Source organism: Sinohyriopsis cumingii, unplaced genomic scaffold (genome assembly GCF_028554795.1).
Source record: "Sinohyriopsis cumingii isolate HCF-2022 unplaced genomic scaffold, ASM2855479v2 utg000160l, whole genome shotgun sequence".
Lineage (NCBI taxonomy): Eukaryota > Metazoa > Mollusca > Bivalvia > Unionida > Unionidae > Sinohyriopsis > Sinohyriopsis cumingii.
In genome coordinates, this window is record NW_028315873.1 from 9,281,433 (window position 1) to 9,292,752 (window position 11,320).

The 11,320-nt window shown below is 31.4% G+C and overlaps 1 protein-coding gene across 2 annotated transcripts in view; it reads right to left on the reverse strand.

Moving 5' to 3' along the window:
- The window catches only part of LOC149774743 (uncharacterized), a 175,623-nt gene extending 169,330 nt beyond the window's left edge, over nt 1-6,293 (reverse strand). For both annotated transcript variants that reach the window (XM_089944808.1, XM_089944807.1), the window contains exon 1: nt 6,178-6,293. The gene's annotated coding sequence lies outside the window, so the exon portion shown is untranslated. The remainder of the gene's footprint in view (nt 1-6,177) is intronic.
- Nucleotides 6,294-11,320: the final 5,027 nt, after the last annotated feature.

Sequence of the window (11,320 nt, forward strand, 5' to 3'; positions counted from 1 at the left end):
TAATCGTTCTAATAACCTAGTTAAAGAAACTTAGTCTCCTTATCAAAGAAATTAAAGTAGCTTTGTTATAAAATAAAGCACATTGGTTAAACAAGTAAAGTAGTTTTGTTAAGCAAATTAAAGTAGCTCGGTTAAACAAATTACTGTAGCATTGTTAAACAAATTAAAACAACTTTGTTCAAAATCCAAATATTTTAGTTAAACAAACTAAAGTAGCCTTATTAAACAATTTAAAGTAGCGTTGTTAAAAAATTAAAGTATCTTTGGTAAACAAATTAAATATAGCTTTATTAAACAAATTAAAGAAGCCTTATTAAGTAAATTTAAGTAGCTTCATTAAACAAATTAATGTATCTTTGTTGAGCGAATTAAAGTAGCTTCATTAAACAAACTAAAGTAGCTTTGTGAAAGAAATTAAAAGAGCCTTTCAAAGCAAATTGATATAGCCTTGTTAAACAAATTATGATAGTTTTATTAAGCAAATTAAAATACCTTTGTTAAAAAAGCATCTTTTTAAAACAAATTAAGGCAGCTTTGTAAAGCACATTACAAATCAATGCAGCCCTGTTAAACAAATTAAAGTAGCTTTGTTAAGCTAATTAAGGCAGGTTTGTTAAACAAATAAAAATAACTTTTGTTAAGCATATTAAGCTAGCCTTGTTAATTAAATTAAATAGGATTGTTAAACAAATTCCAATTACAGTACCTTTGTTAATCAACTTAAAGTAACATTATTAAACAAATTAAAGCAGCTTTGTTAAACAAATTAAAGTAGCCTTGTTTAACAAACTAAAGTACATTTGTTTAACAAATTAAAATAGCTTTGTTTAACAAATTAAAATAGCTTTGTAAAACAAATTAAATTATCTATGTTAACCAAATTTAAGTAGATATATTAAACAAATTAAAGTAGTTTTGTTAAGCATATTAAAGCAGCCTTCTTAATCAAATTATGGTAGCTTAGTTAAACAAATTAAAATAACTTTGTTAAGCAAATAAAAATAGCTTGTTAAACAAATTAAAGTAGCTTTGTTAAAAAATTAAAGCACATCCGCTAAACAAAAAAGTTGCTCTCTTAAACAAGTTAAAGTTGATTTGTTAAGCAAATTAATGATGCCATGTTAATAAAATTACAGTAGCTTTGGTAAACAAATTAAAGCAGTTTTGTGAATCAAATTACAGTGGCTTTGTTTAGCAAATTATAGCAGCTTTCTTAAGCAAATTAAAGCAGCTTTGTTAAGCAAATTACATTGGCTTTATGAAGCTAATTAGAGTAGCTTTGTTATAAAAAATAAGGTAACTTTCTTAAACAAATTTTAGCAATTTTCTTAAACAAATTACATTGGCTTTGTTAAGCAACTTAAATTAAATTTTTTAAAACAAATTAGAGTAGCTTTGTTAATGAAAGAAAAGTAGGTTTGCTAAACAAGTTAAAGTAGCTTCTTTAATCAAATTACAGAAGCTTTGATAAGCAAATTAAAGTAGTTTCGTTAAACCAATTAAAGCAGCTTGGTTAAGCAAATAAAGGTAGCTGTGTTAAGTAAATTAAAATAGCTTTTTTAAGGAAATTAAGTAGCTTTGCTAAGGATATGAAATAGCCAACTCAAACATCTCTAAACAGCTTGAACAAATGAAATTGGCCTTGTAAATCAAATGAAATTGGCCTTATTAATCGAAGTAAATAACTAGCTAAATGGTTCTAATAACCAAGTGAAAGAAACTAAATATCCATATCAAGCAAATTAAAGTATCTTTGTTAAAAAAGAAGCAGATTTATAAAACGAATTACGGCAGATTTGTGAAGCAAATTAATGTAGCCTTGTTTAACAAATTAAAACAACTTTGTTCAATATCCAGACAGTCTAGTTAAACAAACTAAAATAGCCTTATTGAACAATTTAGAGTAGCCTTGTTAAAAAAGTTAAAGTAGCCTTCTTAAGCAAATTAAAATAACAGTGTTGAAATCTGAATAATCTAGTAAATCAAATTACAGGTGTCTAGTTAAACAGATTAACATGGTCCAGTTAAACAAATTAATGTAGCCGAGTAAATTAAAGTGGCCTTCTTCTACAAATTTAAAAAGCTAAGTTAAATAAATCCTAGTTAAACAAACTAAACATAGCCTAGTTACAGAAGTTATAATAGCTTAAGCAATTTAAAGTAGCCTTATTAAACAAAATTAAAAACACTTGGTTAAATTCAAAATAGCCTTGTTAAACAAATTAAAGTAACCTTATTACACAAATTAAAGTAGGCTTGATAAACAATTCAAGAAGCCGTGCGAAAGAAGAGAAAATAAGAATGTCAAGATATACAAATAGTCTAGTTAAACAAAGTAAAGTAGCCCTATTAAACAAATTAAGTTAGGGTTGTTAAACAAATTAAGGTAACCTTGTTAGCAAAGTAAAATAACCTCGTTAAAAATGCAAATAGTTAACAAATTAAAGGATTCTAGTCAAGCAAGTGTGTGATGTGATGTGATTTTGATTTTTAACGTAGCTTTAACAATTTTTCAGTCATATCGCTACGATGTCTGCAATGTGGCAGTTTATAGTGATGTCTAGCACTGGGGCATCATGCCACAGACATGTAGTTAAGCAAGTGAAAATAGCATAATTAAGCAAATTTAAGTAGTATAGCAAAACAAACTAAAATAGCGTTGTTAAAAAATTAAGACGGCCTAGTTAAACAAATTAAAGAGCAGCATCGGTGAACAAATCAATTTGGCTTTGCAATGCAAGTATTTATGCTTTTGAAACAAATTAATGTAACCTAGTCAAATTAAAGCAGCTTGGATAAACAAATTAGCCTTGTTGAACGATCTAAAATAACTGTGTTAAAAACGTTAAAGTAGCATTGCTAAACATAAGAAAGTGGCATTGTTATGCAAATTAAAGTATCATGGTTAAACAAATTAAAATAGCCAACTTAAACAAATCCTAATTAAACAAATGTAAGTAACTTAGTTAAAAAAGTTAAAGTAGCTTTCTTAAGCAAATTGAAGTAGCTTTGTTAAAGAAATTAAAAGAACCTTGTTAAAAATTTTGAATAGCCTTGTTAAACAAATTAAAATAGCCTTATTAAACAAATTAAAGTGGACTAGTTAAAGAAACTAAAGTAGCCGTGTGAAACCAATTAAATACCATTGCTATAAATTCAAATAGCCTATTTGAATAAATTAAAGTAGGCTTCTGAAGGAAATTAAAATGACCCTTTTTAAAATGCAAACAACCTACTTAAACAAATATAACGTACCCTAGTTAAACAAATAAAAGTAATCAAAGTTAAACAAAGCAAAGTAGCTTTGTTAAGCAAATTCAGGTAGCCATGTTCACCACATTCGAGTAACCTTGCTAATCAAATTAATATAGTATTGTTACAGAAGTTACAGTAGCATTGTTAAACAATTTAAGATAGCCTTGTTAAACATTGTAAGATAGCCTTGTTAGAAAAATATAAACAATGTAACGATTGTTAAATAAATTATAGTAGCCTTGCTAAGTAAATTCAAGTAGCCTAGTAAATTAAAGTAGCATTGTTAAACAAATTAAAGACACCATGCTAAACAAATGAAAGTGGCTTTGTTAACTAGACTAAAATAGCCTAGTAGGTTAACGTAGCCTAGTGAAAGAAATTAAAGTAGCTATGTTTAAAAAAATAGAGTAGCTTTGTTACACAATAAAATGTAACCTCTAGCAAGTTAAAGTAGAGTTCTTAAATTAAATTAAGATATGGTTGCTCAACAAATTAAAGTTATAACCATGATAAATTAAAGTAAGCTTGTTAAACAAGCTAAAATAGCATTGTTAAACAAACTAAAGTAGCTTTGGTGAACAAGTTCAAATTGGCAGAGCATAGTTAAACAAAATTAAAGTCGCCTATTTAAACAACTTTAAAATTAGCCTAGTTTAACAAGTTAAAGTAACATTGCTAAACGAATTAAAGTAGATATGTTAAACATTCAAATAACTTTGAGAAGGAGATTAAAGTAGCTAAGTGAAACAAACAAAATTATCTTTGTTAAAGAAATTAAATTAGCTTTGTTAAGCAAAGTCAAGTGGCTTTGTGAAACAAATTAAAATAGCCTCGTTTACCAAATTAAAATAGCATTGTTGTACAAGTTAAAGTAGCCTTTTTATATAAAACAATTATTCGGCCTTGTTAAACAAAGTAATAGGTTAGTAAAAGAAACTAAAGTAGTCTAGTACATTAAAGTGGCCTAGTTAAAGAAACTAAAGTAGCCATGCTAAAGAAATTAAAAAAGACTTGTTACAAAAATTACAGTAGCCGAATGTATTAAGTTAAAACAGCTTTGTTGAAAAAATTAATATAGGCTTGTTAAATAATTTAAAATATCATTTTAAACTATGAAAATAACGTTGCAAAGCTAATTAAATTATCCTGGTGAAACAAATTAAAGTAACCTCGTTAAACAAGTTAAAGTAGACTTGATAAACAACACAAAGTAGCTTTGTTAAAATAAATTTAAGTAGACTAGTAAATTATAGTAGCTTTGTTAAATTAACTAAAATGTGGTTGTTAAACAAATTAAAGTAGATTAGTGAGACAAATAAGATTTGCTTTATGAAACAAATGAAATTAGCTTTGTCAAACTAATTAAATTTGCTATATCAAACAAATTAAAGTAGCATTCTTAAATATATGTTATCAGCCTAGTTAAGCAAGTTAAACTAGCATTGTTAAACAAAATTAGAGTAGCTTTGTTAAACAATAAAATTAGCCTGGTTAATCAAATTAAAGTAGTCTAGTGAAACAAATTGAAGAAGCTTTATTAATCAAGTTAAAGTAACCTTGGAGCTACAAATAAAATAAATGGGTGGTTGGGCTACGTATAAAGGAAATGGGTGATGGGGCTACAAATAAAAAGAATGGATAATGGGGCAGCGAAAAGAATCTCTTTTGTCCTTTCATGTCTGCCCCCAAATTGTCATGGTTCTTTAGCTTTGGCCCCCAGCAAAGTCAAAGTAATTGCATGATGGGAATGTATCTTATAGAAAATCTGTAGCAGTTCTGTTTTGAAACCGAACTTTTGTACAAATCAAGTTTCAAAAAGGACATAATTCATTGTTAAATGTAATTATTACATTTCATTCTTTTTCTTCTGAAAATAATCAATATGCATGTGCTTTGGTCGGAACAAGATCGCATGGGATGAATTTAGATGCAATTGTGAACTATGAAACTAGGACTACGCGACTCAAGATTATGTGTGACCAATCTATAGTGGCAGATGCAACACACGGTTGACATTGTGGTGTGGTTGGGCGATTCATATTTGTTCTTACTTGTCAAAAAAATGGCATGTACATAATATGTGCATACAAATCAAAAGGCAAAATAGTTTCGTCATCGAAAAATATCAGCTCTGTTTAAAAACATTATAATAGAGTTTGAATCAATGTATATATTACTACCAAATAACGGGAGCTACGTAAGGTGCAGATGTCCATATTAGAATATATATTCCATATAAAATAAAGCTGGTGAATTTATAAAACCTAAACATTTACGTTATGACATCATATATTCTTTTTATGGCATGATCACAATAATTTAAGATCGAATATTCGAGCTACGTTATCATAAAATATTTTCGATATGTGATATTAAAACTTAGAATATATAAGCAAGTTAATTGTTGGTATCGTAAAACAGTGTATTTTAAATTTGATTAATTGATATAATAAAATAATTAGGCATCACAAGATAATTATGTTACCATTAAAGAGAGGGCAAGAGAGAGAAGGGTAAAATGGCGCCTCATATAATGGATCAGGGTTAACCAGTCCTATTCCTTTAATTTAAAGCAATGATATAACCTAAATTTAAAGCAGTGATAGCACATAACTTTAAAGCAATGATATCACATAAATTTAAAGCAGTGATACTACAAAAATTAGATTATATTTTTTTTATATTAGATATAAATTTCTTACCTTGCCTTTGGCAATTTGGATGTGTTTCCCGTTAACTTTGTGAGAACTTAAAGAGATAGAGCTATTTAATTCAGATTGAAATTGTCATAATAGTATGTACTCTTTTTCTACGGACTTGAGTATCATGAAACGAAAGTAAGAAGAAAAAGAAAACCATGAATGTAGTCACTGAACATTTAAGGGAAAATTGATTTGTATAAATAACTTTTCTATCACTTACCTGGTTTTAGTGTCACAGTCCCAACATTAACCAGATTCTGGCCAATTTCTTGCTATTCATGCTGTCACTGTTATTCAGTGTTATTGACTCCAGCTGAGCTGAGTTATCAATGTAATACAACAATGATGGCATAACGAGAGGGTTGCACAAGGCAGGGAGCAAAGGTCAAGCTTGATCCGTGTCACGTGCGTAGCTACAAGTTTGATTTATATACTACAGTAGAGATATCAGCTTATTTGTAACTATAATGTAATGTCCAAAAGGACGGAAGTAAAATATGTTATCTAAAGAAACTGAGGATGAATATCACAAAATGGGAAAGGGTGTTGATCTAACAGTATTAATGTAATAATTGTATTAATCTTCTAAATCAGTCATTAATAAAAACAGCTGCTGAGAAGCAACTTGATGGCTACTCAAGTTGACGAGTACACAGGCATGTGTAGGCATCACGCACATGCTTTTGTAATTTTTTCTGAGAGAGAGAGAGAGAAATTCATTGGAGTGTTAAGCGTTTTTAAATCTACGAGAGAGAGAGAGAGAGAGAGAGAGAGAGAGAGAGAGAGAGATTCACTGGAGTGTTAAGTGTTTTTAAATTTACGAGAGAGAGAGAGTGAGAGAGAGAGAGAGAGAGAGAGTACACAAACATATTTAGTGTAGGCATCATACACTTTTTGATGTAGTTTCAAAGAAGAAAAGAGAAGAACACAGTTATTGTAATCTCCTATATTATTAATCCAGTGCAGCAACTACTACTGAGAAGCAAAACGGAGAATGTGATATTAAACAAATTCAAGGGCGTGTTGTGTATTTTGTAATTTCTATGAGAGAGAAGGGGGTACATAGGCGTATTAAACGTAGACATCACGCACTTGTTTTTGTAATTTTAGAGAGAGAGAGAGAGAGAGAGAGAGAGAGAGAGAGAGAACACAACATTAATCTCTTATATAATTAAATCAGTCCAATGATAAAAACTGGGAAGCAAAATGAAGACTCGGAAAAAGACACGTACACAGCCGTGTTATGTGTATCACGCACTTGCTTTTGTAATTTCTCGCACTGAGAGCGGGAGAGAGAGAGAGAGAGAGAGGCGTGTTAAACGTTGACATCACGCACTTGTTTGTGAAATTTCAGAGAGAGAGAGAGAGAGAGAGAGAGAGAGAGAGAGATAACGAACACAACATTAATCTCTAATATAACTAAATCAGTCCAGTGATAAAAACCGGGTAGCAAAACGAAGACTCTGAAAAAGAAACGTACAAAGCCGTGTTATGTATATCACGCACTTGCTTTTGTAATGTCTCACACACACACACACACACACACACACACACACACACACACACAGATCCAAAGTCCAGAAAAATAGAACCCTTACGGTGGATACGGTTTATAAACTAGATATTCAGTATATATCTCTGTTAAATTTCAGTTATACTTTTTCTTGGATTTCTCCTCTGACAATTCACTCTCTTCTTTTAGTCGGTTTTGCATTAATCAAATACATTTAGTTATTGCAGTGTATTTTAAAAGAATCATTTTCCGTATATCTGATTTTCATATCCATACCATATCAATTAAGCCGTATATGCCTAAAATTTAATTCTCTTGTAATCCTAGAGAAGATGTCTCGTTATAATTGAGAAGCTGTCTCGTAATAATTGAGAAGTTATTGATTGTAATGATTGGATCTGCGACTTCTACATGCTCGTATGTCTAAGTTCATGATTAGTAAATATTTGTGTATATATTTGCTGAGTTAGTGGTGGGTGTAAATGCTGTGGACGGGGAATAGTGCTGGGTGTAAATGCTGTGGATGAGGAGTTAGTGCTGGGTGTACATATTGCATATAGGGGCATTAGTAACAGGTGTAATTACTGTAGAGGGAGAGGTTAGTGGTGGGTGTAAATATTGTGGTTGGGATGTTAGTGTTGCGTTTATATACTGTGGATGTGTTATTGGTGGGTGTAAATATTGTGGATGGGAAGTTAGTGGTGTGTGCAAATATGGTAGATGGGTAGGTTAATGGCTGATATGGATGGGAAAATATTGGCGTGTGTAAATACTATACACGACAGGTTAGCGATGTGTGTAAGCACTATACACGACAGGTTAGCGATGTGTGTGAATACTATACACGACAGGTTAACGATGTTTGTAAATACTGCGGATGGGGAGGTTAGTGTTGCGTGAAGATATCATGGAGAGATGTTAGTGGTGGCGAAAAATATTCTGGATGAGTCCTGCCAAAGAAAAAGCTTCAATAACCTAGGGCAAAATAAAGGTATGTGTTGTTCATGTTATCCAAGCGACTTACTAACTGCTGACTCTACATATTTAAAAAAGAACAATTGGAAACGATCTCAACAAAATTTTTGGAGAGGAAATACAAATAAAAAAGCGATGTAACTAGGATTGAAGTTAAATTCATGATGCAAATGGACGTTTCCTTTCTTTCTATCTTTTCCCCATTTAAATCCGTTTGGAACAAAGAAAGAAAAATAAGTTTGTAGCGACCTATATACCCTAATTTTTTCAATGTAACAAAACACCAACTTATCATCACTGACACAGGAAATGACGTACAAACTATCCGGTCTTTTACGACTTGTCAGTGTGGGTAATCACCTACTTCTTAATTATTCGTCGAGCGCGAAACAGAAGCTACCGCTCGGCGAGTTTATACCCCTGCTGCGAACGAACAGGCATATTCGTCGTATAGGGCTATTCTATACTATTATTCTATACGACCATTCTATATCCCAAATGAAAGCAGAACCTTTTCGAAAAGCCGTAGATGTACTATAGATCAACTGCCTTACAACCTATGATGTGTAAGCCATATATCGTAATTAGGATTACCTAACCAGTTATGAATGTTCCTACTCTGTGTTATTTTAGAATTTAGTGTACATAGTGTACGAAATGTTTTCGAAATGGCAATAAACCTATTTAGGTCTGTATCACCCATTATTTAGACAATATTAGAGAATTTAATTTAAAACAGTGGGAGAATGGGTCGTATTTGTTTTTCAAGTTGCTTTAAATCGAATTGGGCTTCGAATGTCAAGATGGATACCTCCAGATAATTCAATTGATTTATTAAGCCCTTGTAAGGGCTGTTCAGCAGTTAGTCCACGACGAAGATGCTTGATTTCTCTGTGAGGGTGAGTCGATGAGGCTACCAACGGAATGAGTCTTCATAGGGAATTGATAACTCTTCAACTAGTGAAAAAGGGCTATCTAGAATAAGGGTCATTTTCTACCAGTCTTCCAAATCTTCATTTGTCTGGTTTAAAGCTGGTATCGTGAAAATACCTATCTGTCGATTTCTAAAGTAGCATGCCTTTCTTAATGAAGCAAGATCTGTGTACACCGCAGATTATTCCTACCATAAAGCTGTCTCGCACCCACCCAACCCAACCACAAACAATGATTTTACCTTAACTATTGTTTATATATTTAATACTGAATACATATGGTCATCTTAATACTATGATGAGACTGATCAACAGAGTAATTAACTTATGTTGCCTTTTGAGCTGGAAATATTAGAAGATGATTGCAGGTATTGCATACCTAAGTTCGTTGTTCCGCATTTTAAGCAAAAAATCAAGCTCAAGCTCAAAACCTGAAGTCTTAGATGTATTATAAATTTGACTTAAAAATCCTAATCACACACACATTTATGTATTTATTTTGTTAATCACACACACATTTATGTATTTATTTTGTTTACTTTGTTTGGCTGTGTCCTTGTATCTCAGTGTAATCGAACTTTGTTATAATGTATTATCTTTAAAATTATAACGTTTTGTTTCGTCCAAGCCTTATGCTTTTAGCAAGACAAATGTTGTGGAGATAATTATCTTTTATTACTACATGACCCGGACGGATCAACTGTTTATAGACTCGAAACAAAGTTTGAGGGTTTCAGTTTCGTTTCCTGTTTGAGGGGGTGTCGTGAATCAAAGTAGAGAAACTTGAATGTAGGACTATATGCCAAACGGATGCTGGCTATTGAGATAACGAAACAGGATGTCGCCTTGCATAGAATTTCAAGACCAATTCCAGCATATCAACGATCTCATAAGTAAAATGCACGATAAACAGACATTTTAAATACATGAATAACATATTATCTTATTTATAAACGCCCATACTGACATTTGTCTTCCTTTTTGAGTGTCCCGTCCCACTTGCCAAACAAGAGATCACGAGTTTGAAACTCGTGGCATCCAAGTTTTATTTCTTATTTTTTACTTCAGTTTTAATTTTTGTCTTCGAACATGCTTTTAACTCGATCATCCCAGTTTGTATTTTTATCTTCGATCATGCTTTTAAACTCGATCATCCCAGCTTTAATTTTTTTATCTTCGAACATGTTTTTAAACTCGATCATCCCAGTTTGTATTTTTTTATTAAAAAAAAAAAAACTTTTTCTATTCTCTTTTATGACTGTCGTCCTAAGACGGGCATTTAAGCTAGTAAAGATAATATATCGAGACTTAACATGACCCATGACCAGCCTTCTCTGGATAAATTTCCTTATAACTTTCTAGGTCATAGTTGTAAACGGATATACATTTTACGGAAAGAGACAAAAGGGCCATTATATAAATAAAGAATCAATTAAAACAAGTACATACTATGTGCTAACGTTTAATAAAATGCATCCTATGTTAACACACACACACACACACACACACACACACACATGTGTATACGCTTCTGCTAGGCATTTTCATGTTTTATTTTATGAATTATTTATTAAGTTCTTTTCGTTTAAGTATTCTTTAAAAAAAAAAACACAACTTTTAAGAGAATAATGACTATTAAGTGCAGGTCGGTTTCTTCTAAACCGTTCGGTAAACTATGCGTATTCTGTTTTGATAATGAATTTGATCGGAGTTAAAAGCAATAACAATGTTTGTATTATTTTATTTCAAATCAATTAAATACGTCGTCTTAAAACAATGTTTCCAGATTAATAATATTCGAATACCACTTTCAGGACATCGGTCGTACCCCTTTTTCCAGTGCCGTGGTGTTTTATTTTTAGTGCGAATTTTAGTGAATTGTTTTCTGCCATGTACCCCTTGAAACCTTTTCGCGTACAACCGATGGTACGTGTACCACACTT